The 25,446-nt window shown below is 37.4% G+C and overlaps 1 protein-coding gene across 19 annotated transcripts in view; it reads left to right on the top strand.

Annotated features, from left to right (window-relative positions):
• Positions 1–25,446, top strand: part of RBFOX1 (RNA binding fox-1 homolog 1) — a 1,522,779-nt gene that overhangs the window by 238,890 nt on the left and 1,258,443 nt on the right. Inside the window, exon 2 of one of the 19 annotated variants that reach the window (XM_034784132.1) lies at positions 22,595–22,694. The exons of the other annotated variants lie outside the window; for them this stretch is intronic. The gene's annotated coding sequence lies outside the window, so the exon portion shown is untranslated. The remainder of the gene's footprint in view (positions 1–22,594; positions 22,695–25,446) is intronic. 19 annotated transcript variants of the gene reach the window in all.

The following is a 25,446-nucleotide window of genomic DNA, read 5'->3' as shown; positions in this document are numbered from 1 at the left end:
ATCAGCCGTGGGGTTTTCTAAAATGTTCAGTGATTAACCCAATAAAAACAGTTTTCCAAATCAGTTTTATATGATGTATGTCTTTTGCATTCATGTCAGTAATGCAGAAAAATAGTTCACCTGACTGCCAGTCTTTTCATAATCCAAGACTCTAACTGCTTCCTCCCACAGTCTGCCCATCACGATCTGCTAGCTCTCAGTCCATCTGCATAGAAAAATCCTGAACAAATGCTAACTAATCAGATCATCTTTACAAAGTATTATGACTTATTTGTATTGCAGTAGCACTTAGGAGTTCTAGTCCTGGAGTAGGACCCTATTGTACTGGGTGATGTCCCAATACAGAGCAAAAAAATGGTCCCTGCCCCAAACAAGTCACAATCTAAATAACTGATGCTTACCCCTCCCCACCTAGTAGGAGAGCCATCACCCACCCATCCCCTATTTCCAGTGATGCCTGCTGGTAGGTGGTAGAGCTCTCCTGGTACAACCGCTGCCTTTGGCCAATGCGTGGAAACTCCACAGGTTGCTTTGACTGAAGGCTGGGAAGTGCGGCTGTCGAAGCCCACAGCATCACAGTCTGTTGCAAAAGAGAAGAGGGGTAGTTACTGAATGAAAACAGAAAACTTAGATGTTCCATTTTCAGTCTTCAAATTTCCAGGACAGAGTGCCAAAACCAGGTTTGTCTGGGGAAGGAAATGGGGCACCTGGTCACTTTAACTTAAGCAAGCATTCTAAGTGGTTTGTCCAGTATCTCTAATACCTTTTCCTTTATACATACATTAATGGGACCGTGATTTACAATATCTGTAGTGCTACACAGCATTTTGGATCCAATCTGCTCTTCTACTTGTACAATTACTGTACAAGGCTTTGTAGTAACAGTGTTGAAGTTTCCTTCATGGCTAAAGAGTTCAAGACCTGCCATACCAGGTCAGACCAGTGTTCTGTCTAGCCTAGTGTCCTGTCTCTGACAGTGGCCAGTGCCAGATGCTTCAGTGGGAATGAACAGAGCAGGATAATTCTGAGTGATCTCCTGTTATCCAGTCCCAGTTTCTGGCAGTTAGAGGTTTGGGGATGCCCAAAGCATGGGGTTGCATCTCTGACCATCTTGGCTAATAGCCATCAATCCTCAATGAACTTACCTAATTCTTTTTTGAACCTAGTTATACTTTTGACCTTCACAACATTTCCAGGGAATGAGTTCCACTGGTTGAGTATGTGTTCTGTGAAAAAGATAGCTTTGGTTATCTTTTGTTCATAAGATCTGATCTTGAAATTGGTGTCATAGCTCTCATTAACTAAAGATCTGGGTAAAATTCACCTCTTTACTGAGGATCCATACAATGTATATGCACCACGTACATCTCATTTTAATCCCTAACCCCCCCAAAAAACACAACACTTAGAAGGTGTTTACTATGTTACACAATTTTACAGGGTGGAAAACTGACACAATTGTTAAGGGATTTGTTTGATGTTGAAGTAGCGGAACTGGGATTAGAAATCAGGAGTTCTTGGATCCCACACCTGTAGTGCTCATTTCACTAGATCATGTTGTTATTGCTGATTATTATTTGTATCACTCTTTCACCTAGGAGCCCTGGTCATGGATTAGGACCACATTTTGGTAGGTGTTAGACGAACCTAGAACAAAAAGGCGTGTTGCCATTCAAGTATTAACAATGTTGTCCTTATGAATCTCCCATCCTAATAACTAGCTATAATGTTGAGCCATGGACACGGTAATTTGCAGGATGCTTTTTGTGACTTATTTTCAAAATGTAACATTTTGTCTATGCTTGAGTTGTGTAATTGTCTTTGGAAAGATCAGAAGTAAATATGAGCAAAAGTGGACTTGTTTGAAGAAAGAAAAGGAAGGAAATCACTAACAATAAGTGAGATCCAAAGCCCTAAGTTTTCATCACAAAAATTAAAATGATTTCAATGTGAGTTATATGGCTATAATTCCAATGCATCGACAGAAAATAGAGTCCTAAATGACTTAATAAAAACAAAACAAGCAAAAACCCAAACTGCAATGTATTGTCAATTTTTATCTAGTAATTAACATTCACTGTTAACAGTATACATTCTCATCATATTTTGTTGATTACTTCATTTTCCTGAGACTTTGAATAGTTATCATAAACAATAACATATTTTCTAGGTTTGAAGTATATCAGAAAATATAAAACTTAGCCTTCAAATCACACCTTCAATCTTGCAAAAATGTAGGTGGTAGAATTAATGCAGCTCCCCATTAGTATCAAGAGTTAGTTCTCAGTGCAGGTTAAAAGATTTTAACATCATTTTCATAAATGCCTCTTGAAAAACTAGTGCTTACAAAAACCTTATTAAATGTTTAAACAGACACTCTGGAGGATTCTTTTTAACATTATTGCTAACTTATTCTAATAGTGTGGAACCAAGACTTCTAAATGTTATCTTTCACACATTTTATATAGCATTCTATTTTGCTATTAATTACTGTACTTCTGTTTATGAAAATTGATGCTTTTTGTTAATTTCTTGGGTGCCACCTCTTTGTGTGGCAAATGATGATGTGACAGTGATTGGTTGTGGGGAAAAATAGGAGCTTAGATTACTGTACCATTCTTTCCTCCTGATATAAACACAATACAGTATTTTAACATGGCAGCAAAAGAGCTAAATGAATCTTAGTTTTTGAAACATTTGCTTCAGGTAGGTTATTTTTCTAAGTTTCTGTCACTTTTATTTCAAAACCAGTCCTGTTACAATCTTCTACTATATCCTGGTTATCTTCTGAATTGATAACCTGCTTCTTCCAATACCAGAGTCTCGGTAAACTAGAGACAAGGAGAATCTGGAAGTATAATACTTAGACTAATAAAAATGAAGTAGCATTGGGTGAACTTGAGGAGGTTTTGACACTTCCTATGTTCTCCTCTTTTTGATTGTGATCCTTGTGATCCTGATGAAACACTAATTAAAGATTCAAAATGTGATGGTAGCCATAGCTTTGCAGATGAAGTAGGGGTTAAATCCTACAAGACACTAAGTACTCTGGCTACTCCAGTGAAATACTTAAGTATATGCATCAAGTTAGCTCCATGAGTATTCCCATGGACTTCTGTAATATTATTCACATGCTTACCATTAAAGGTGTGCTGAAGTGCTTTCTGGATTAGAGGCAGAGTCCTACAAACTTTTCAAGTTCACCGATGCTAGTACTTTATTAGTTTAAATATTTCTGGATTACAAAGGTGATGGTGCATTGTTTGTTTTCTATGTATGGTTTATAAATACAGCTTTGTCAGAATGTTCTGTAGAAGGAAGATAAGTCATCATTTGCTGAATAGTACCCAAACGGTGATTTTATTTTAACTTTTTTCATATTATAATTGTAGTGGAATATTCAACATGTATTGTTGGACTGATTATGAATGGAAATTTATAATAATATACAGCTGCTCTAAAATTTCATTAACAATTTTCTTAGTGGGAAATTAATTAGTTCAGGAGAGAAAATAAATCATTGGAGGTGAAGGAAAATTGATTTTTACAACACCCTTCGCTTGTTTCACTCTTAGTAGAATTAACTGCATTAGATTCTGGGAGTGTTTATGGGTATTATAAAACATTTAAATCTTGATGTATTAAGGTTCTTGAGTAGCTCTCACGCATTAGTAAGAGAATTATATTACAATTAGTCTTGTTATCAATCTCCGTGTCTGGCACATAGCTAAGGAAATGGCTGTTTTATCCACATCAAAATCATAAATAGAACTTCATTATCTGATACTACAAAAGAATGGATATTGGCAGTAAGAAACTCTGACACTTGGAAACAATGCAGGAACTTTAAAAAGCAAAATTTATGTAAATAGTCATAAATGTATACTGGAAGTCATAAAGTGCATTCAGAATCTTAATAGAATTCATAAACACTTGAGTTTCATAGCTGTATTGGTACTGTTTTCAAAGTGTCACAGGCACTGAGCAGTGGAGAAGAGCCACAAGAAATGCAATCAAAATGAGTTTTCTTACCTTGCTAAGCATGCAGAATTCCTTCTAGCTATTGTGAGGGTTATATTGGCACACCAAAAAGAAAGGTAACCATCAGGTTTGTGAATTTTTCCCCTAAATCTAAACAAAATTTGATGGGAGAAAGTTTAAAAACAACTGCACCCTGCAAAAAATAAAATAAAATCCAAAGCAAACCAAAAAAACCCAACAAAGAAATGAAATGAAATGAAACACAGCACACATATTCTAAATGCTTCAACCATAAAAATGCACACGTTAAGTGGGAGTATGTTTTTCTTGTCCTTTCCCTATCCAATTGGTGCTTGTATCCACTGTCTGGTAGTTTCTTGTCTTGCTCTGTCTTCCATTAATGCCAATGATGAGGCTTTTAAGATTTTCCCTTTAGTTTTCTTTTTTCTCTCTTTCTTCATTTGCAGCCTCTGAGAACAAGAACTCTTAGTTTAAATTGGTCTAAGCATATGAAGGGTGGAGAGCTTTAGACATTTCTTTAAATTGCTCATTTGGGGTTATATTAAAAGCAATGATGTTAGCATAAAAGTAGGTGGCAACTTTCTTATCAAGTTTAAGTTTTTATTTTCAGTTGTCCCTCCTGCTACTTCCTCATGGTCCAGTGACAGAGGATCTGATTCTGTCAGCCTTGGTATTTAGTGATACCTTACTACACAAATATACCTTTTTGGGTTCAGTGGGACTGCTCACAAAGTAAGTCAATGCATAGTCTGAGAAAGAATGATGGAACGGTTTTTGAGGCTGATCAGAAGTTGCTTCTGAATTAAGCTGATGTTGGGCATACCACTGGAAGACCTAGAAAATGGATTTATGTTACCAACGTAACTGCTGTTTTAGTGACGACAATGACATTAAAAATTTCTCACTTGTAAGACCATCAAATGCATCCACGTTAATGTTCTGCACTTTTAGTAATGAGCACATATCTTTTCTATCTTGCCACCAGGGAACGCTAAAAATATTTAAATGTTATTTAAGAATTATGTTTTCATTATTTCACCCAAATCTCAATAGCTTGCTTAGTACCACTTCCTTCAGCTTCAGGCATGTTCGGTCAGGTACTGGAGTACCAATTAAACAGTAATCATACATTTACTGTATTGATCAGCAGTTTTCACATTTTCTAGTTAGTATGAGAAACCACCATCTAGTGAATTCAACAATATGAAGGACAAAGACTGTAAAATGAGCAGAGCTACTCAGTTTTAAATACAATAGAACCATCTTTGCAGATGCCGTGCATACCTTACAGAAGTTTTATCTGGCTTAGCAAACCAAACTGCCCCAAAATAGTTCACAACACTATCCGCTCTTTTCCATTCACTTCACTGATTGAACCTACTAGCCATAGGCTTCTTTCCAGTCACCAATTATACCTAGTGTTGTTCTTCCTGTCTTGAGTTCTAGAACATTATTTCCTAATAGATATACTACGTATAACAAAAACATGATATTCTTATCACTTTTCTTTTAATTTTTTAGAATGTTTAAAATTTCCTTTCACAGACTAACTTCCAAACATGATTTTTGTTTAAGTACATTCTTCAAAGTGACACCATTTTTTAAAAATCCTGTAATATTTCTAAAACCCCATCTGTTTTTTTCACAAACCTGCAAGTAGACACCAATATTTAACCCTGTATCTTACTTGAAAAAATACTCAGAGTGGGAGTTCTGCAGTGATTTCAATGAGAGCAGAATCAGGTGCAATGTCCCCTCTATCCTTGATTAAAAAGATATCAGAGTACTGCAGCATGCTGATCTTATTAAAATAAATAAAACCATTTTGCTGAACTGCTTATATACTCTCATTTATGAAATTACAATACATCTACCAAGTCCAGGGCCAGCTCCAGGCACCAGCCTGGCAAGCAGGTGCTTGGGGTGGCCGCTTCGGAGAGGGACGGCACGTCCAGGTATTCGGCGGCAATTCAGCGGACAGTCCCTCACTCCCGCTGGGAGCAAAGGACCTCCTACCAAATTGCTGCCGCAGATCGCGATCGCAGCTTTTTTTTTTTTTTTTTTTTTTTGGCTGCTTGGGGTGGCCAAAACCCTGGAGCCGGCCCTGACCAAGTCTATTACTCTGCAGTTAATATGAGATTCTTTCATCTAGAAGCACTTATGTAAGTGATCATTTAACACAAGATAACTATGTAAATTGATATTTTGCTGTTAAATTGTTTTTAAAATATTACTCCAGGGATTACCAGAGAGATTCATGCATTTTAACTGTTAGAGTCTGAAGAAGAAAAGTTTGGTAATGAGCAAAACCTAAAAAGGTTTTGTAATTTAGTGAAATTATAACAGACTTGGTGGATGCTTATTCAAATCTGTAAACTTTGGGCCAAATATCCAATCTGACCAACTGCAAGATATTATTTTACACAGTAGTGCTTTATTATAGCATGTAATAGTATAAATTCTCACCTACTGAACATCAAATACAAATTCTTTTAGCAGATGCCCTGTATAGCTAACAGAAGACTTCAAATTTAAATGCTCATCCAGTGCTGACAGTAAGGCAGGTCTGGCTAAGGTTTAAGGTTTCACTCATTTTATTAGGGTTTTTTTTTTCTGTGTGTGGTTAAGTTAGGATTGCTAGGAACATAGAAATTGTCAGATTGTATCAGACCCATGGCCCATATAGTCTAGTATCCTTTCTACTACCGTAGCCAGCACTGGATGTTTCAGAGGAGAGTGCAAGAAACGCCACTGTAGGCATTTGTACATAGATATTTGTAGTTTTAATTTTTGACCAATGACCTGTTTTTGTTTAACTACTTTCTCTGACACTAATGATTTCACAGAAAAAAATTCTGTGATTTCCTGGCTGTCCTCTAGTTGAGTTGTATTTTGTATCCTGTCCTTTATTGGATAAATGAATATCCTTTTATTATCAACTTCTCTTTCTGACTTGTACACACTCAGTTCCGGTTGGCTTTCCCCTAGTTTCTATGTATTATTTGTGTCAGCGGTCTGGTTCCACATCAATTAAGTTCCCCTTCCCCAAAATGTTCCAGTGCCTAATAACCACGGCTGAGTCCCTGAAGCTCCCCCTGCTTACCTAAATCTGCAGAAGGAAATGGAAGCATTTCAGAATAAGTTTCACAGAGGCCTGGACCTAAGTCGTCATCTTAATAGTCTAGATATAGCTTCCAGGACCTGTCCCCTACATGTCTGAATGTCATTGTTACCATGACCACTGGCTCCACCTCATCACTCACCAAAAGTCCAAATAGGTGTGTCTCAGAATCTGCCACCTTTACACCAGGCAGGCAACTCACCAAACAGTTCTCATGGTTACTACACACCCAACTACTTATATTCCTAATGATTGATGCTGGATTTAATTATGCAGTTTCAGCCTCAAAGTGTAAAGAGATTTCTATCGGGAAATATTTTTTCCATGCACAAGTGATTAGATCTATTCTGGGATTTTTTTTTTATTCTTTTCATGCTTTGTTTCCTGATGCTGTATTTGTACTTAATGGACTCCGATGATGATCCTATACTGCTAATCCTATGCTGTAGAGATACCCATGACCACAATTCTGTTTCTTCTATTTTAGATTCGTAGACTTTAAGGGCAGAAGAGTCCTTTGTGATCATCTAGTCTGACCTCCTGCACATTTCAGGCCACAGAACCTTACCTATCCACTCCTGTAATACATTCTACCAGTTTGAGAGACATTTGTTGTATTTTAAACATGTTAAAAACAGAATAATATCTTACCAATGCAAACTTCTAAAATCTATTCAGTGTGACTCAGTAGTAATCCCACTGGCAAATTAAAGGCTTTTTTACTGAGAATGGCATCTCAGATCACTGATGAAAAGATTTTGCTCAAATAGAAGGTTGTCAGTGGATATTAGAATATTAAATCTATACTACCAGTATGTTTATTATATATTATGTAACACTAATCTTACTGTGAGTATTTATAAGTACAATGAAATTTTGGGGGAAACCAGTAAAAGAGATTTATTTGAGAAATAAACTTCCATAATTAAACAATTTTGAAAAGAAAATTGACATCTTACTCTTCGATATGTTTTGGGTTAAAAGTGGGAGACTGAATCAAAACTCTGTCTAATTTAGCCATAATCAATTTTGGCCTTATTGATACAATTTCAGACAGAATTATTGTCACTTACGATGTCTAGACATACATGTATGCCAGACAAAAAAAATAATAGACAAGAAAGAATTGGTAAATGGGCCCAAGTTACTATATTCTGGGGCACCAGGAAGTTCTTCCACCTTCCATGATAGTTGTCACTTTCTCCGATCCCTTGGTCTGGTCCTTCAGTCCCATTCTTCAGTTTCTGGTACAATGTTTCTCCAGTTTGGGCTTATGTTCATTTAGGTCTTTTGTACATTTCTGCATTGTATATTACTTAATCTTTATCCTTTTTTTTAGCACATCAACCCTTTGGATTTTAGATAATCCGTACATTAAGCTTCAGTTAATTTACATATTTTTCCTGCTGGGTTTGCAGTTCCTGGGTCATGTTGTTTATGCATCACCCTGCCCTGAGTTGTCTCAGAAAAAGGGTGGTTTTTTTAAATTTATCATTACATGTTTGCATAGTTTTTATTTACAACTTCCAACATAACCTGTCACCTTTGTTCTGTCAGCAATAATGTTTTAAGCAGGTTAGCAATTCTATGTAAAAGAAGCAACAAAGAGTCCTGTGGCACCTTATAGACTAACAGACATATTGGAGCATAAGCTTTCGTGGGTGAATACCCACTTCACCACCCACGAAAGCTTATGCTCCAATACGTCTGTTAGTCTATAAGGTGCCACAGGATTCTTTGTTGCTTTTTGCAGATCCAGAATAATACGGCTAACCCTCTGATACTATGTAAATGAAGAATTGGCAAAATCACACTTATGCCAGCAACGACTTAGCCTGTTACCTCATCTGTACTCATTCACTGTACAAAATTACATATAATTAAACATATGACTATCAAAGCTCTTAAACTTGCCATTAACAATTCTTCATGTTCTATTTCAACATTACACATCAGTGATTGTTATTCTGTGCTACCCTTTATCTAATAGAAAGGGGAGTTTGGAGAGCACATTAGGATTCTTTAATGTCAACCTTACTTATCATCTTTATTTTTTTTTAATTCAAAGTCCAGTTTTATTTGTGACTCATGACAAAAAAACCATAATTAGAATTTTTCTTGTGAATGCATTTTGAGGAGTGCCTCAGTTTTAGGGCCTTGATGTATAGTTGCTTTTCATGGTATCCCAACATATACTTCATTCGCTTACTGATAATTAGGCTTGGAAAGATTACATTTTTATTGGTAAATATCTGTAAATGTCAATTTCACCAGGCACACGAAACTGGCCAAAAATATTTACATCAGTAAACATTGAAATTTACAGATAGGCAGAGTACGAAAAAACCTTGCTAGAGAACTTTTTAGAGTTTGATTTAAGCATATTTACTTTGATATTTTGGCATGTTGTTGACAATTTGTGTTTTAATGGTTATATAGATTTAACTCTTTTCATCTCAGAGTCTATTGTCATTGAATGATTGTCTGATCCCTACATTGTCCCATAATTTCCTGCAAATGTGAAAATTTAAATTGATAAAAATGGGGGAATGCTTAAAATAAGCATAATTTTTATCCAGCAAAATTATAAGAAAATCAAATTCATCCGAGCCTGGTTATAATGTATCTCTGAAATTTTAAACTATTCATAATTAATAATTCATCACATAATTAAGGAGTGAAATATTTATATATTTAAAATATTTTAACAGAATTACTATTCTTATTTTGTTAACAAATGACTGCAGTGAGCGTTCATAGGATTGTCTGTGTAGCCTAAAGAGTTGCTTTCCAGAAAAAAGGTCTGTTGTACAGTTCTCTTAGTGAGTCTGTTCTTTCTAAAACATTTACAGCTGAAATGTTGTCATGGTAGTTAAATTCTTAAAAGCTCCTTATTTATCTTACTTTTTGGACTTTACATCATTTTTGTTCATGCAAAAAAATCAAGGATAGTAATACAGTTAAACTTTATCTTCTGTACGATGACAATGAGAGGTGTGAAAACATATTCAATGTCCAAACATATTTTTGTATGAGCCCACTTCAAAATACAGAACTTCAAATTTTTAAAGAAACTATTGTTTCTGTATGAAAGTCATATTCACTTGGAAAATATCAGAAATGTAAAATTTCAGTTTTCAGACACACTAATTCATTTAAAAAAATGAACATCATCTCTTTTAAATGTTTGAATTTTTGATTTAAGACAAAACCACTGTATTTTCAATCAAAACACTGATTTTTTTTTTCATACTGAAATTAATTAAAAGGTATCTTACCTTGCAAGAGGGTTATGTATTTCTAGTGGCAATACAACACAGGTGAACCCCATTGACGCTAATGCCTCCCATAACCCGCAGCCTCAGAAGGTGTCTTTATCTGGACCAGCTGGCCCTTTTTAAGGAATGCAACTCCACTACCCTTAGGGGGATAGATATCAAGTTTGAAAAAATTGGGACACTTTTTTGGGGGATGTATAATTGTGTATATAAGATGAAGCCCTAATATTGGGACAGTCCCGATAATACTGGGATGTCTGGTCACCCTACCTCCATTCCTTGAGAGCTGGAAGAGGAGGGTTATGTGGTTGACTCCTATTGTTGGAGAGAAGGGGGAAGCATAAACCTACTGGCTCCCTAGCGCCCAATGGGGAGGGCTTATAAAATCAGAACAAACTGATTTTCAAAGAGGGCTCAGAACACAGCAGAAGTGATTCCACCATGAACCATGTTTGATTTTGGCACAGTAATCATTAGCAGAAGTGTCATTTAAATTACCCACTGTTCTTTTGAAATGTCCAGCAATGTTTAATGTTAAAGCTTAGCATAATGAATACATAAATAAACAAATTTATCTTTATACTCTGTATTTTTAACAAATGTCAGTTTAGAAGTTTGAAAATATTTCTTGAGCATTTTGTCTCTTTTCACCTGATGAAAACAATTCTCCTTTTCCTAAAGTGTTTCCAGTGGGAACAAGTTTAACAGGACCCGTTTTGTTTAATGCCTTGCTTGTACATCATCATGGGTCTCGAAATAGTTCAAAAATCAATTTTCAATTATTTCACACCTGTACCAAAAATGAACACTGATCATGCTTATCGGTAGGCTGCCAACATTTGAGAAACAAACACCACACTAATGATGAAAATTAATATCCTTCATGAATGAAAAGCAGAGTTTTGAAGAAGTGCTATAGACAAGACATTGAGCTGAATTTTTCTCTCTCTCAAGTATTATATCAATTTGCTAGACAAGGAAAACTCTGTTAGATGACATCACTGTTATCCTTTAATCTGTAGGAATGAGATATATTTCAGAAATGGAGCAAGGTCTCCTAATCCCTTTTTATTTTACCCCTATGATGGGTTTCAGCTAAACTGAGGTAAGGTATCTTTTTTGTGTACTCTGCAGTAACGGTTGTAACTGGGCAAAACAGCTGACCAACTTTTCTTAAATATTTTTGCAAAAATAGGACCCGATCCTACCATTGCAAAGTTGTAGATGGACTCATGCAGAGCCCCACAGAGGTCAGTGGGGCCCCATGCAAGTGGAGTAGTCTTCAGGCAGTTGAAGGATTTGTTTATTAGGGCTTTTCTATACTGGCAAGTTTCTGCGCAGTAAAGCAGCTTTTTGCACTCGTGTACACACTGCCAAGCCACTTTGTGTGCAGAAACTCCTCAGTTGCAGCGCTGCAAAAAATCCACCTTGATGAGAGTTGTAAGGCTATTTGCACAGAGGCTCCAGCGCTCTATTGCCAGTATAGACGCTTTATTGCTTTCTGCGCTGTAATCGGCCTCCAGAGCTCTCCCATAATGCCTCAAGTGACCACTCTGCTCATTGTTTTGAACTCAGCTGCCCTGGAGACATGCAGCCCTCCCCTTTCAAAGCACCATTTCTGACAGCAGTTGTGGGTTGTGCAGTTCTGCTCCAGGACATAAAGCAAACTATTAATGTGCAACGCTCATGCTGTTGAACACAGAGGCAGGGGTGTGTGTGTGTGAGAGAGAGGGAGAGATATTTCTGTGCAGAGAGCCCAGGGAGGGAGACGGGGGCTGATGTCGGGGTTTCCCCCTCCCCCCCACCTCAGGACTGGTTGCTTCCTGCCGCTGTCTGAACTTACAATACAGCATGCTGACACACACTCTATTCCCCAAAACACATTGTCTCTCTCTTCCCCTCCATACACACACACACTCCCTGTCACACCTCTGCCCCCTCCCACACTTCAGTTGAAAAGCAGCTGGCAATGTACTAGGATGCCCATGGAACAATCGGACTGGGAAACTTGCATTATGTGACGCTGTCTGCCCCATGAGGCATTGCAAACCTTTCCCAAATGACCCTGCAGCCAGTTGCACAGTAGGATAGCTACCACGATGCACTGCTGTCTTTGCTGTTGCAAGAGCTGCTAATGTGGATGCGTTCCAGTGTCACATGTGTGGATACGCAACGGCGGTTTAATTCCAGCGTTTTAATAAAAGTGGTATAACTTGTGGTGCAGAAACTTGCCAGTGTAGCCTACCCTTAGTTTCATATGGTTTGATATCCCCTTATGAATATCTGGCACTTGTTAGCTGAGTTCCTTATTCTTATCCTTGAATAATAGCTCATCTCCCTCTGTTTGACTTCCATATTCCTGGCAAAACATGCTAGTTTGAAGTGCTTTCCCATCATGCAGTTAAAGAATATTTTGATTCTATGGAAGTACAAGCAATATGTTCTCTCTGTAATAAAACTGCTAGCTTGATTAAAAACAGTGATTTCTACCAAGAAACAACTAATTACATTGATAGCACATTAACAGAATATGTAACTTGAGTTGAAATGCAACAATAAATCAAGCAAAGTAATTATATAAATTGAAGTATCTTATTGAAAAGTGGGATAACAAGTTGTCTGAAAAGTGTTATTTATTTCATACCAAGCTAATATTGTAAGAGCAAACAGTAGGGCAGGTGAAGTGCATCAAAATATTAATTATACGGGTTCATCTTGTGGCTTATAATAAATGTTCATTTACTGCCTCTCTTCCAGGGAATTGTTGAAATAAGTTAACAGCATAACATTTTGAATTATTCAAAGGTATCTGAATTACTGCAGGTGGGGCTAAGTGACACCCAGGAAATGCTTTGATATGTAAACAACACAGACATGCTTTATGAAATCTCCTGCTTGGTTTTAGAATTTTAAAAAATTTCTTATTGCACCTGAGCTAAGATTGCTTGAATCATGCCTTTATAAGTACATTTTCTGAACTACAAACCATTGTATAAGAAGTTTGAAAAATTGTTTTTACCTATATTGTGGTTTTATGGTATAGATTTTGCTTTTCAAAAATGGAAAAGTCATATGTTTTTAACCTTCTTGTAAGATTCTCTGATCATTCTATAGATTTTACTTTTCTAAAATGGAAAAGTCATATGTTTTTAATCTTCTTGTAAGATTCTCTGATTATTCTATTAGGTTTACAAAACATGTTAGCAGATAAACATGGGAATTGCCACGCTGAATCAGACTAATTGTTTATCCAGCCAAACATCTTTATCTTTCCATAAACAGGTGACACAATGTCATTTTAAGACCTTTCAACCAGATTAGACCATGCCAGCTTCCTCAAAAATGGTCCTATATTTCCATCTTGGGGTGGCAAAGAGGGGTGGCAGGGTCACAGATTCAGTATGTGGAATGCAAGGGCATACACAGGAATAAAAATGTGGCCTCTTTTGGAGGGGGACGTTCTGCACCCCCCACAGCCGGAGGAGCTAGCTCTCCCCCCTCCCCTGCCACCTTCCCCGCATGGCCACAGGAGCTCGCTCTCTCCTGGCAGTGGGAGGAGCTGGTTCTCCACTGCCCTAGGACTGATGGAGCTGGCTCTCCTCACCACCCCCGCAACCAGTGGAACTCGCTCTCCCCAGCAACCGAAGGAGCTGTCATCTCCTGCCCCAGCTCAGGTTTGGAGGAGCTCACTCTCCTGGTTCCAGAAGATTTCTGTGCCCCCACTGAATGGGAGGGTCATGCTCCTGCTTGCCCCCTCTCCCCCCGTGCACGCCCCTGAAGGAATGCAAAACATTGAATATGTTTTTAAATTGGTTATTTAAGTAGGACTTTTCCAAATGACGCTCTCTAAGAATGGCCTAATTCAAATCTAATTGGGCCAAGCTGTATGGCTCCAAGGTAGGACTTATACCTGATATCTCCAAAGACATTGCGGCACTACAAGGCTCAGTAAGTTAAGTTCCCAAACTGAAAGAATCAATGGTAAGGCTGAGAGGCCTTGCCTTTCATGTCAGCAAGCATCTGATGGAAGACTAACATTCCAGAATCTCCAAGACCTTTGCCTTCAGACGTGGAAGTCATGATGTCCTCACCCTGCACCCCAAAGAAGTCCATTAGTGAGAGCACTGTCCCAGTAGCTTGTTTGGCTCCCTGAATGCAGTCCCAGCACCTGCTGTATAAAAGTCCAGAAGATTGAGAGAGCTGAGGAGTTTGTGAACCCCCTCTCAGCTTCAGTATATTGTCTTTCCTTTTTTATTTTTTTTGTCTTTTGATTTTATCATCTGTCCCAGCCTTTTTATTTTTTAGGATTTGAAAGTGTAGTGGTGTGCATACATGTGTGGAAACTCACCAGCAAAGCCCAGATAAAAAGGTACCATAAAAACAAAGTTCCCCAGATTTAAACAACCCTTACTATCATCTCATAAAATTATTTTATACAGCATGTTTTGTGTCTAAAAATCCTGAGAGATTTGAGGTTCTCCTTTGCAAATTCTGATAAATTATAGTTTATCAGAGCTCCAGCCCTGTTTGCAAGCTTCTTTAGGGGATGTCGTCTTTTAAATCCACTTCAATTTCTAGTTCTACTCCCAACCCCCCTTTAAGGTTGCTGGTTGTTTATGTGCTATCTGCCTTATGTCTTCACTGCAAAAAAAGGTGTGTTTTTACATTCAGATATGTAACTTGATGTACCTATCTTGATGAAAAAGTTTAGTGAAGGGATGGCACAGATAGTTTTTACCTTGATGTAGCTAATTAAAATTAACCCTTTACCGCCATATGGGGTTTATGTCAACTAGCTATGTCTCTCCCGTTGGCTGTCTCGATGTAAAAAATAACCCACAAACCGTTTTTTTCCCATTGAAGATATAGCATTAGTTTCCCATTATGTAAAATGAGGATTATAAAGTGGGATTTTCAGAAAAACTCAATGTTAGTATAAGTCTTTTCCGGTTGAAGTCAGTGATAGAACTCCAATACTTTTCAGTGGCGGCAGAGTTGGGCCAACATAACATCCACATCACAGTAAGGGAAATCATTATAACTTGTGAAAAACTTGGTGATTCTCACAGCAATGGCAGCAGGCAGATTGATAGTGTTATAGTGGTGGGAACAGCTGAGTGCTTCCATTCTAACATCCCATTTTCTGACACCTATTGGCTTTCTGCCCAGCTGCCTTTGCCCCGCCCCAGTTGGGAAAGATAAGAGACTTGAGTACATGTGTATAGGGGAAAACTCTTCAAGGCTATATTTTTAATTGGAAGTGTTGCCCCTTGTTTTCTTTCCCAAACTTCCTTATACCTGTAATATAAAATTATATTGTTCACAAATTGCTTTAGAAAAGTGAGCCTTAGAATAAGATTATCTTCATTGCCAAACGGGGCAATATCTTTCATTAGTTATTCAGGATATAACAGACAAAAACTGTAGCAGAGCTCAAATTGTTAAAACAATTGTAAAAATGAATGCTTTCCAGAATTGCTCTCCCCAATGATTTCCAACTAGAGTACCTGAATAATCTTTATTGCCAAAATTATTGTTGTTTTAACACACTCTTGAGAACTAAAAGCTCTAGAAATAAGCAACCTTTTAAAAGTAATTTATATGACGGAAAGGTGCTCTGCTGTGCTTTGGCTTCCAGACTTTAGTGTAATTAACCAATGGTTCTGGGGAGCATGGACTTGCTTAAGACATAAGATACTGAACATCTTGTAATGGAGGGAGGAGTGAGAACATCAGAAGTAGAATGCTGACAGTAAACAGTGGTGATGCGAGTTAATTGATCAGGAGCTGCAAGATGCTGTGTAAATGCCTCAATTTCCAGATGAGCTTTCACATGTGAGCCAAACTATGCTGGGTAAAACGGAAGGTTAATGTGGCAAGAAGAAGATGAAGCAAATGCAAAACGGACAAAGATCATAGGGGAACCGGAAGCTAGAACTTTGTGATGGAAAGAAAAAATATATAATCTGGAACTATCAAAGGATAATGGTATTTGGCATTGTTGGTGACAGAGTACTGGTTTAGCTGGACCATTGATCTGATCCAGTACAGCAGTTCTTATGTTCTTATATTATGTGTCAAATTTTTATGCCTTCTTGTTAGACTTGGTTTTGATGGCTGATGTGGTAGATATATACCAGGTAGGCAACCTATGACATGCATGCCAAAGGCGACACGCGAGCTGATTTTTGGTGGCATTCACACAGCCCGGGTCCTGGCACCGGTCCGGGGGGCTCTGCATTTTAATTTAATTTTAAAGGAAGCTTCTTATACATTTTAAAAAACCTTATTTACTTTACATACAGCAATAGTTTAGTTATATATTATAGACTTATAGAAAAAGACATTCTAAAAACATTAAAATGTATTACTGGCACGCGAAACCTTAAATTAGAGTGAATAAATGAAGACTTGGCACACCACTTCGGAAATGTTGCCAACCCCGATATATACCATAAACTGACTTTTTAAAAAAAATGGGCCACATTCTCTGCTGGCATAACTCTCCATTGCTTACATTTGCAACCAATGGCATTATGCCAGCTGAGCATTTGCCTGCTGACAATAAGGTGCACATATTTTCTATGTATCTAATATCCCAATTAGCAAAGTAATCTTGTGCTATTTATTTTCTGATTGCTAATATTTCCCCCTATAGATAGACCAGTATTGCTGGAGGGGAGGAATGGAATCCAGATTCCCTTTGTAGTTGAAAAGAGTTTAAAATGAGCCCTGCATTGGAGGTTTGTGTGCTGGGCTTGTCACATTGTTGATCTGTGTTATTACTTAGCTTTAACCTTGGAGTATATGGCCTGCAGTTTCAGTCTGAATATTGTTTGAATATTAAGTGTCAGGTTCAAATGAACCGGTGAGAGATTTGCATCAACCAGCAGATTCCTGTTCCAACCCTAAAAGCCTTTGAGCTCCCTCTTTATTGATAAGAGGTCTTATTTCACAAGTGTCAGATTACTGGTGTGAAGCTACTGATGCTGAGAGTGATAGTGAAGGTGCTATTACCCACAGTTTGTCTAGTTCTTTATATGCTGAGGGAGCGTTACAGGTGGAGAAAAAAATGAGTGGACCTGGTAGTTCAGGAGTTCATAGGAAACCTCTGAAAGCAATGAAAATGTGTACATTTTGGGGATGGGCATAGTTAGGGCTACATTTTTGCACTTGAACTGCCCATTTAGGCCATGATTTTTTTCCTATTAACTGACGCAGTTCTGGACAAATGTTATTTATGAGCCGTTTTATGGCTATAGGCTTGTGGAAAGTTTGGCATTAGCTTTTGTGTTTTACGATAATTCTTTTAATAGAAAATGAGAATATGCAATTTGTTGTTTCAAATTTCATGTTGAGTTTCAGTGATGCGGACTAGAATCACAAAAAAGAATGTTGTTTCCTCATGTATGCATTAGAACAGCCTTCCTCTCCCTACTTTTTTGTTGTGGGGCTCCTCTGTTTCATTAAAAATATATATAATTAGCTTGATACAATGGAGTTCTCACAATGTTCTAAACAACATATGCATCCATATAGTGTATTTAATCCATATTCCTCTCCTCCACATGCTGTGATTGGGATTTGAGTATATTGATAAGTGAAATAACCAAATCTTTCTCCCCAATTTTGGCTGTTCCTAAAGTTTCCCAGCAAGACCTCATTTGCCCCAGCCCCTAGTTTCCTTCTGCCTCAAAGAGAGCTTCTAATCTCCCTTATATCCTGGTTGGGGTTAACAAAAAGCACCTATCATAGTGACTGAGAAATATTAACCCTGCATCTTCACACAATATTCAAGCACATGACACCAGAATCATTCAACAGAGTAACTCTGCATCCCTGCGGGCAAAGTACTGAAGTCTTCCTGTTATCTGAAACAAATGCCAATATTATCTGTGCTCTCTTAAGATTTTCTTGCCTTAAACACAACTCCAAGTATAACAACAGGTAGGTCCTCATTGGAACCAAATCTGATTTTTACGCGGTGAGGATCTAATCCTTTCTTCTTTTGCGGTTTGCCAACAGCTAATCTCTGGTCATTCATTATATATTTTATCAGTTCTCCAATTTAGAGCATATACAATTCTGTTAGAAATATGTCTTGTTTATAATTACAAACAATAAAAATGTTTTGGTTCAAAAACAATTCTTGCCTCATCCCCCATCCAGTGCTGCCAGTTTAGAAAAAAGTCAGAATGTGGTTTTATAGACTCGATTTATGTATCTATAGTTGCAGTGCAATATAGGAGGTCACTGAGGTGTATACTTTTAGTTAAAAAAATATAGTGCACTGTTGCCACGTAAAATCTTCAGAGTTTTATGTTTTCACTAATTGCCAGTGCTTTGGCTTTGTTGTGTAATGTAGACAGAGAATATGGTGGTAATAAACAATACTGGCAAAGAGTAATTGTAAAGATTTTAATGGCACCCTCAGTAGAAACATTACCATTTTACATGAAAATCTTTATTAAAGTCAAGTTGAAAGTTCAGGCACATATCAGTGAGTTGAGTCCCTGGTAACTTGCATGAAAAAGAAAAAATACAGGCTTAAGGTAGCAGTTTACAAACAAGGCATCACTGACGCCAGCTTAACGTCCTCCATTTCTTGCATGTAGAGCATTGAAAATTTGTACAATGGAAAATTGCTTTTCTTTTTTGTTTCATCCATAATGCCTAATTCTAAGTATGAAGATTTGTCACCACACTGCCTCTTAATGTTTTCATATAAGTGCTGTAATGAATGGCATGGTCAGTGTGAGGTTTATATATGGATACCAGCTAGCTTTGTATAAAGACACTTTAGAGAAATGGCCGAATCAAGGAATAACTGATTCCAATCCTGTGAGGCAATGAGCAGTCTGTAGCACCTTGCAGGATCAGGCCCTTAATGAAGAGCAGGGAATGCTTGCCTTTAGTATGTTGTCAAATCAGGAATTTGTAAGACTCTTGCATGTGTTCTGTGTGTGACTATAAAGAAAGCTGTTATGTAGCCCAGCCACGATATGCTTATGATTAAAGCATTCTAGTTTCTGTAGTCCCTATTAAAATGAAACTCTTTGTTATGGATGGATCAAGAAGAGTGCTTCTTTGATTTTACTACATAAAATCTAGCTCTAATTTTACCAGAGAGATTAGCTGCTTTGAAATAAGTATTTAGGAAGTACCTAAGTAGGGTGACCATATTTCCCAAAGGGAAAACGGGACACCGTGTTGGGCTGGCCTGAGCCCCCCTCCCTGCACTGGGTGGGGGGGAGAGGATCAGGCAGGGCTTAGGCAAGCAGTGACACACATACTAGATAGGGTGACCATATTTTCCAATGTCTGGGTCTGGCATCGCTACTCACTTGAGCCCTGCCTCCCTCCCCTGCATGGGGATTCCATTGTTGCTTGCCCCCTTCCCTCGCACATTCCTCTGCACCCCACTTTTCTGACAAAATTGGGCATTTGTCCTGTTTGTTCATGCCAACTAATCAAGTTGGGAAGAGCAAATGGGACAAATGTCCACTTCTGCCAAAATTCGGGGCGGCCAGGACAGGGGACTGTCCTGGCCAAAATGGGATGTATGGTCACCCTAAACTAAAGGTTTGGTGGGACTCTGAGAGAAACTCTCATTGCCGGCATCACAGTATTGGAGAGACGCTCCATACTCTGCTGTTTGCCTCCTTTACTGCTTCGGTATTGACTCCAGCACAGGGGTAGTTATCAAAAGCCTCAGAAACATTGGATTTTATTGAGCAAAATACTTAAACTAGCAGTTGGTGGTTGTATATGTTTCCTGTAATTAAAACAATAATAACCCCCCTGATAGAGGCCGCTGATTTTAGGTGGGTCTGAAGGTATTCTCTTTCATGATCACAGTCATACTTCGGTGACCCAGACCTTGTCCAAATGTCTCTCCATAGAACATTAGTGTCAACAAGATTCTTGGGGCGTGTCTACACTGCAATTGGAGGTGTGATGCAGCAAGATAGGTTTATGTCAGCTATCACAAGTACCAGTAGCAGTGGTACAGCAGCAGGCTGAAGAAACCCATTCAATACCCCTGGGTATTTACTCAGGAGGCTAGTTTGTGCATTTCTCCACTGCAACCGAAGTAGCAGTAGGAAGTGCTGCACCCTCTAACCACCATGTTACCACGGTGTAGGGCTGGTAGCAGAGCAGTGTAAAAAGCACATGCAATAGGCATCTGTTGTAAATTTCCTATCATGATGATAGATGCAGACTACAACTGAACTATTTCTGAATTAAGTTAATGCATTTATTATTGGCCCAACTTGATGTTCTGTACATACAGTATAGACATATATGTGTGTGTGTGCATGCATACGTACTTGCGGATGCAAAATGTGCAGTAAGGTTATCCATGTTATGAATCACAAAGCCATGTGATAAACTACGGTTTTCATTTTCCTTTGACTTCTTCATTTGCCCTCAGCCCACTAATTAATTTCAGCTGGGAGTTAGTAGCATTCCAAATCTTTGGGCAGCTTCAGACATCTTCCATAATCAAAACAACCAACTAACCAACCAACCAAACAAACAAAAACCAAACAGATGTAGCCTTCTTTCCCCCAAATGTAACATTCCTCCTAAAATTTTATTCTTCAAATGAAAGCGATGTTCAGTTCAAGACCAGAGATTGATGATGACCATCAGGGCTAGAGATGAAAGTTTCATAAACCCCAATGGTGTAATGCTATTACTGCTTTTAGCCTTGATCAGTATTCAGATATTCAGTGTTAAAATCACAACATTATAACTGATAGAAAAGTCACTGTACAGATATTTTATGGAACTTTTAGAGCTTTCTAAAATTCATTGGTTATAATTTTCTTCTCTTTCTGAGCCTTATAAATTTGTACTTATGGTTTCTAGGGCTTCAATGCAGTTAAGCATGTGGTTAATTTTAAGCAAGTGAGTAATCCCACTGATGCCAATGGGACAAGTTCACATGCATAAGTGCTTTGCTGTATCAGGACCTAAGGCACTTGGCTTTACAGTCAAAGGAATTAAAAAAAAAGTATGAATAACATTTTTTAAACGTGATTTCTAAAATAGTTTCATGTAACTTATACAGAGCTTATAATGGGGACAGAGAGAGAGAGAGAGCGCGCCTTTTTGGGGATTCTATTGCAATAACTTGTATAAATCTCCCATAGTGAAGAGGCTTCTTTTCTGCTGGTCGATTGATTTTTCCCAATTTGCTAAACTCATGAGCCATTAGCAAGCTTTATCAAAATGAAAGGATTGGAAAAGCACTTCTTAAAAGTACCTTTCAACAGCTGTTGAAGAGCTGACACTAGCAAAATAGTCAATATATGAGAGACAGATATCCATTGTTGAGCTGCTTTTGAAAATATTTTGGAAGATATGAGCAAACTGGTTTGTATTAAGTAAGAATGTCCCTCAAACCTTCAAACAAACCTGAAACTTTTTTTGTGACTCCAAAATGCTCAGAAGCTTTCTTTTGTTAAATAGTGTCTAGAGCCTAATGAGCTTTCTTGTTTTATACAGAGGTGGAAATAGCAAAGGTGTAGGTGGCTGATTTCCTATTTAATTTACATCAGATTTACACCATGCAGTGATGTCAGTGGAGTTACACTAGCAACTTAGGCTGTATCTGACTGTTTTCAGAATGTCAATGTTTGGCCAACAGTATTCACACTACAGTATATTCTGTATGGTAATCTTACAAAGAAATTCACGTAAGTAACCAAACCTTTGGACATCCATTCAAATGTAACTCTCATCACCACTTTTTTTTTAATATGTCCTTCTTTCCTGTCTCTCTTCACACTGAGTTTGTCAGAAAAAGCATTCATAAGAATGGCTGAATGTCTGTGAAGCCTGGTGTCCCCCTCCCCAATATTTTGAGCCTTGAGCAATCCTTGTCTGGTATAAGTGATAATATGATGCAGTTTGTTATCTCCATTAGTGCCTGTGCTTTGAGCAATATTTATGAATTCAAATTTCAGGCTTGAAGATGCAAATATTGATACTATGTTAATAGTGGGCTGAGATGAAGTTAAGGGGTATCCCAAGCAATCAGTGACAGTAAGTGATGGTGGGTCAGCTGAACAACAGTGGTCACCATTAAAAAGGAAACATTTTCGAACAGTTATTGGCAAGCAGTGGTATCTGTGATTACTACAATATTACCAATACTTTAATAGATCTTTGGTAACTTGGGCAGATGCTGACTTTTTGAATACTTCTACTGAAAGCCTGCAAGCATTGGGTGCTTCATTCATTGACGTGCATTTGTGTGTGTCTACAAGCACATTGTTACTGTGGTAAGTATACATTTTTGCTGTTAGTGATGGATAATTATAGTTATAACTCGAGTTTTTTCACAATTCCTTAACCCAAATTTGGAGTATAGTGCTGACATTTGAGCTCCTTAAGGCAAGCTTGAGTTTCAGACATGTAAAGGATATGTGTTGGGGCGAGAGGGTGAGGGGTGTATGCAATTTTTAAAAAGCTTTTTAGGTTTAAAAAATAGTTAAATCCTTCTCTTCTGAGAAACACAGTCAGTAATTTGTATAAAATGAACTAAACTTCAGTTCCAGTGCATAAGGTAACTTAATCCTTTGTATAGAAGCTTTGCTCTGTGTGCATTTGTATAGAACTTATAATGATAATTATATCCATTGTGATCTAATGCTAAACATTTTTGCACATGAAGATAACTAACAAACCTCTGCTGGTAGTTTTAGTATTTCCCTGTTATTACATTTTTAAAAATATGAGGCCAATGTAAATTCCCACCCTGCTACTAAACCTTTTTTAGGTTGAAATGAATACTGATAAGGAGATTATCTTTCTGAAGAAAATAAGTCAACATTTTATACTGCAGTTCTCTGAATCTCTAACAATCAAATACAATTTTTATTCTTAAGCTTCTTTTCCATTCAGGGGTAATAAGGTATTTTGATTATTAACATTTTTAAATTTTAAAAAGTGAGAGCTAAAGGTCACTCTGTAGTACAGTATACTATGCTGTGGTTAAATAGAAGAGGCTGTTGGCTTTAAAAATTTATTTTTTATGGAGCAAGTGTTGAATTATGAAGCAGAAAAATAAAATGTTCTTGGCAGTATAAATAAAACAGTAATCAAAGGAAGTATATCAGAGTTTTTTTTTTTTATTTCCCTCGTACAGTCCAGTTTATGCCTTTGTGTATTGTTGGGACATTAATCTTGATAATAGAAATGGAAAGTTGCATTTCATTGACAAATGGATTTGAAGTAAAACTCTGATAAATGAACAAAACCATACACTATATCTAAACCACATACTATCTAAAACTTTTTGATTGTTTTTTAATATTTTTCAATTTGTTAATTGTGAATGTATAGTAATGTCATATGCTACCATGTGAGTGATAAGACATTTAAGTTGTGATCCTGAAAACATGTAAGCAGTTGCATAAATTTACTCATGTGTGTAGTTCCATTTGAATTCAGTGGGGATTTTCAGGAGAGTAAAATTACTCACATGCTTAAATATGTCCAAAATTGTAGAATCGGGACCTTAATTTCATTCCTCATGTCTGCAGGATATTTCGGGATGTGGTGCAGGTGATATTCTTGGCTCAAGAAGGATGTGGAAGATGAAGTGATTTTGTTAGTACCGATATGGATTAAGGAGTATATTTAGAGGGTTTCAGAGAGTCTAATTCTGCCCTTCTGACTGAAGGATACTACTGCACTGCAGGACTTTGTGGGAGGAAATGGGATGCTTTTGTTCAAAGGCTATACAGTATACAAAATAATGCTTTTCACTAGGGCTGTCGATTAATCAGAGTTAACTCACATGATTAACTAAAAATATGTATTGTGATTAAAAAAAATAATCATGATTATTTGCAGTTTTTATCGCACTGTTAAACAACAGAATACAAATTGAAATTTATTAAATATTTTGGATATTTTTCTATATTTTCAAATATATTGATTTCAATTATAACATATAATACAAAGTGTACAGGGCTCACTTTATATTTTACTGTAATTACATATATTTGCACTGTACAAATTATAAAAGAAATAGTATTTTTCAATTCACCTCATACAAGTACTGTAGTGCATTCTCTTTATCTTGAAAGTCCAACTTACAAATGTAGATTTTTTGTTACATAACTGCACTCAAAAACAGAACAATGTAAAAATTTAGAGCTTACAAAGCCACTCAGTCCTACTTCTTGTTCAGCCAATCGCAAAGACAAACAAGTTTCTTTACATTTATGGAAGATAATGCTGCCCACTTCTTATTTACAATGTCACCTGAAAGTGAGAACAGGCGTTCACATGGCACATTCGTAGCCGGCATTACAAGGTATTTACATGCCAGATATTCTAAACATTTGCATGCCCCTTCATGCTTCAGCCACCATTCCAGAGGACATGCTTCCATGCTGATGACGCTCATTAAAAAAAATGTGTTAATGAAATTTGTGACTGAACTCCTTTGGAGGAGAATTGTCTGTCTCCTGCTCAGTTTTACTCACATTCTACCATATATTTCATGTTATAGCAATCTCAGATGATGACCCAGCACATGTTGTTTGTTTTAAGAAGACTTTCACTATAGATTTGACAAAACGTAAAGAATCTGGGAATGAACGACAGGGGATGGATCACTTGATGATTACCTGTTCAGTTCATTCCCTCTGGGGCACCTGGCTACTGTTGGAAGACTGATGGCAAACTGGGCTACATGGACCTTTGGTCTGACCCAGTAGGGCCATTGTTATGTTTTTATGTATGTTAAGATACCAATGTGAGTTTTCCAAAGATAGCTACAGCACTTGACCCAAGGTTTAAGAATCTGAAGTGCCTTCCAAAATCTGAGAGGGATGAAGTTTGGAAAATGCTTTCAGAAGTCTTAAAAGAGCAAGACAACACTCTGACGTGCAAGCTACAGAATCCAGAGCACCAAAAAAAGAAAATCAACCATCTGCTGATGGCATCTGACTCAGATGATGAAAACAAACATGCGTTGGTCCATATTGATTTGGATCATTATCGAGGAGAACTCGTCATTGT

Source organism: Trachemys scripta, chromosome 10 (genome assembly GCF_013100865.1).
Source record: "Trachemys scripta elegans isolate TJP31775 chromosome 10, CAS_Tse_1.0, whole genome shotgun sequence".
Taxonomy (NCBI): Eukaryota; Metazoa; Chordata; order Testudines; family Emydidae; genus Trachemys; species Trachemys scripta.
Note: the sequence above shows the minus strand (reverse complement) of the source record. Positions and strands in the feature narration are given on the sequence as shown.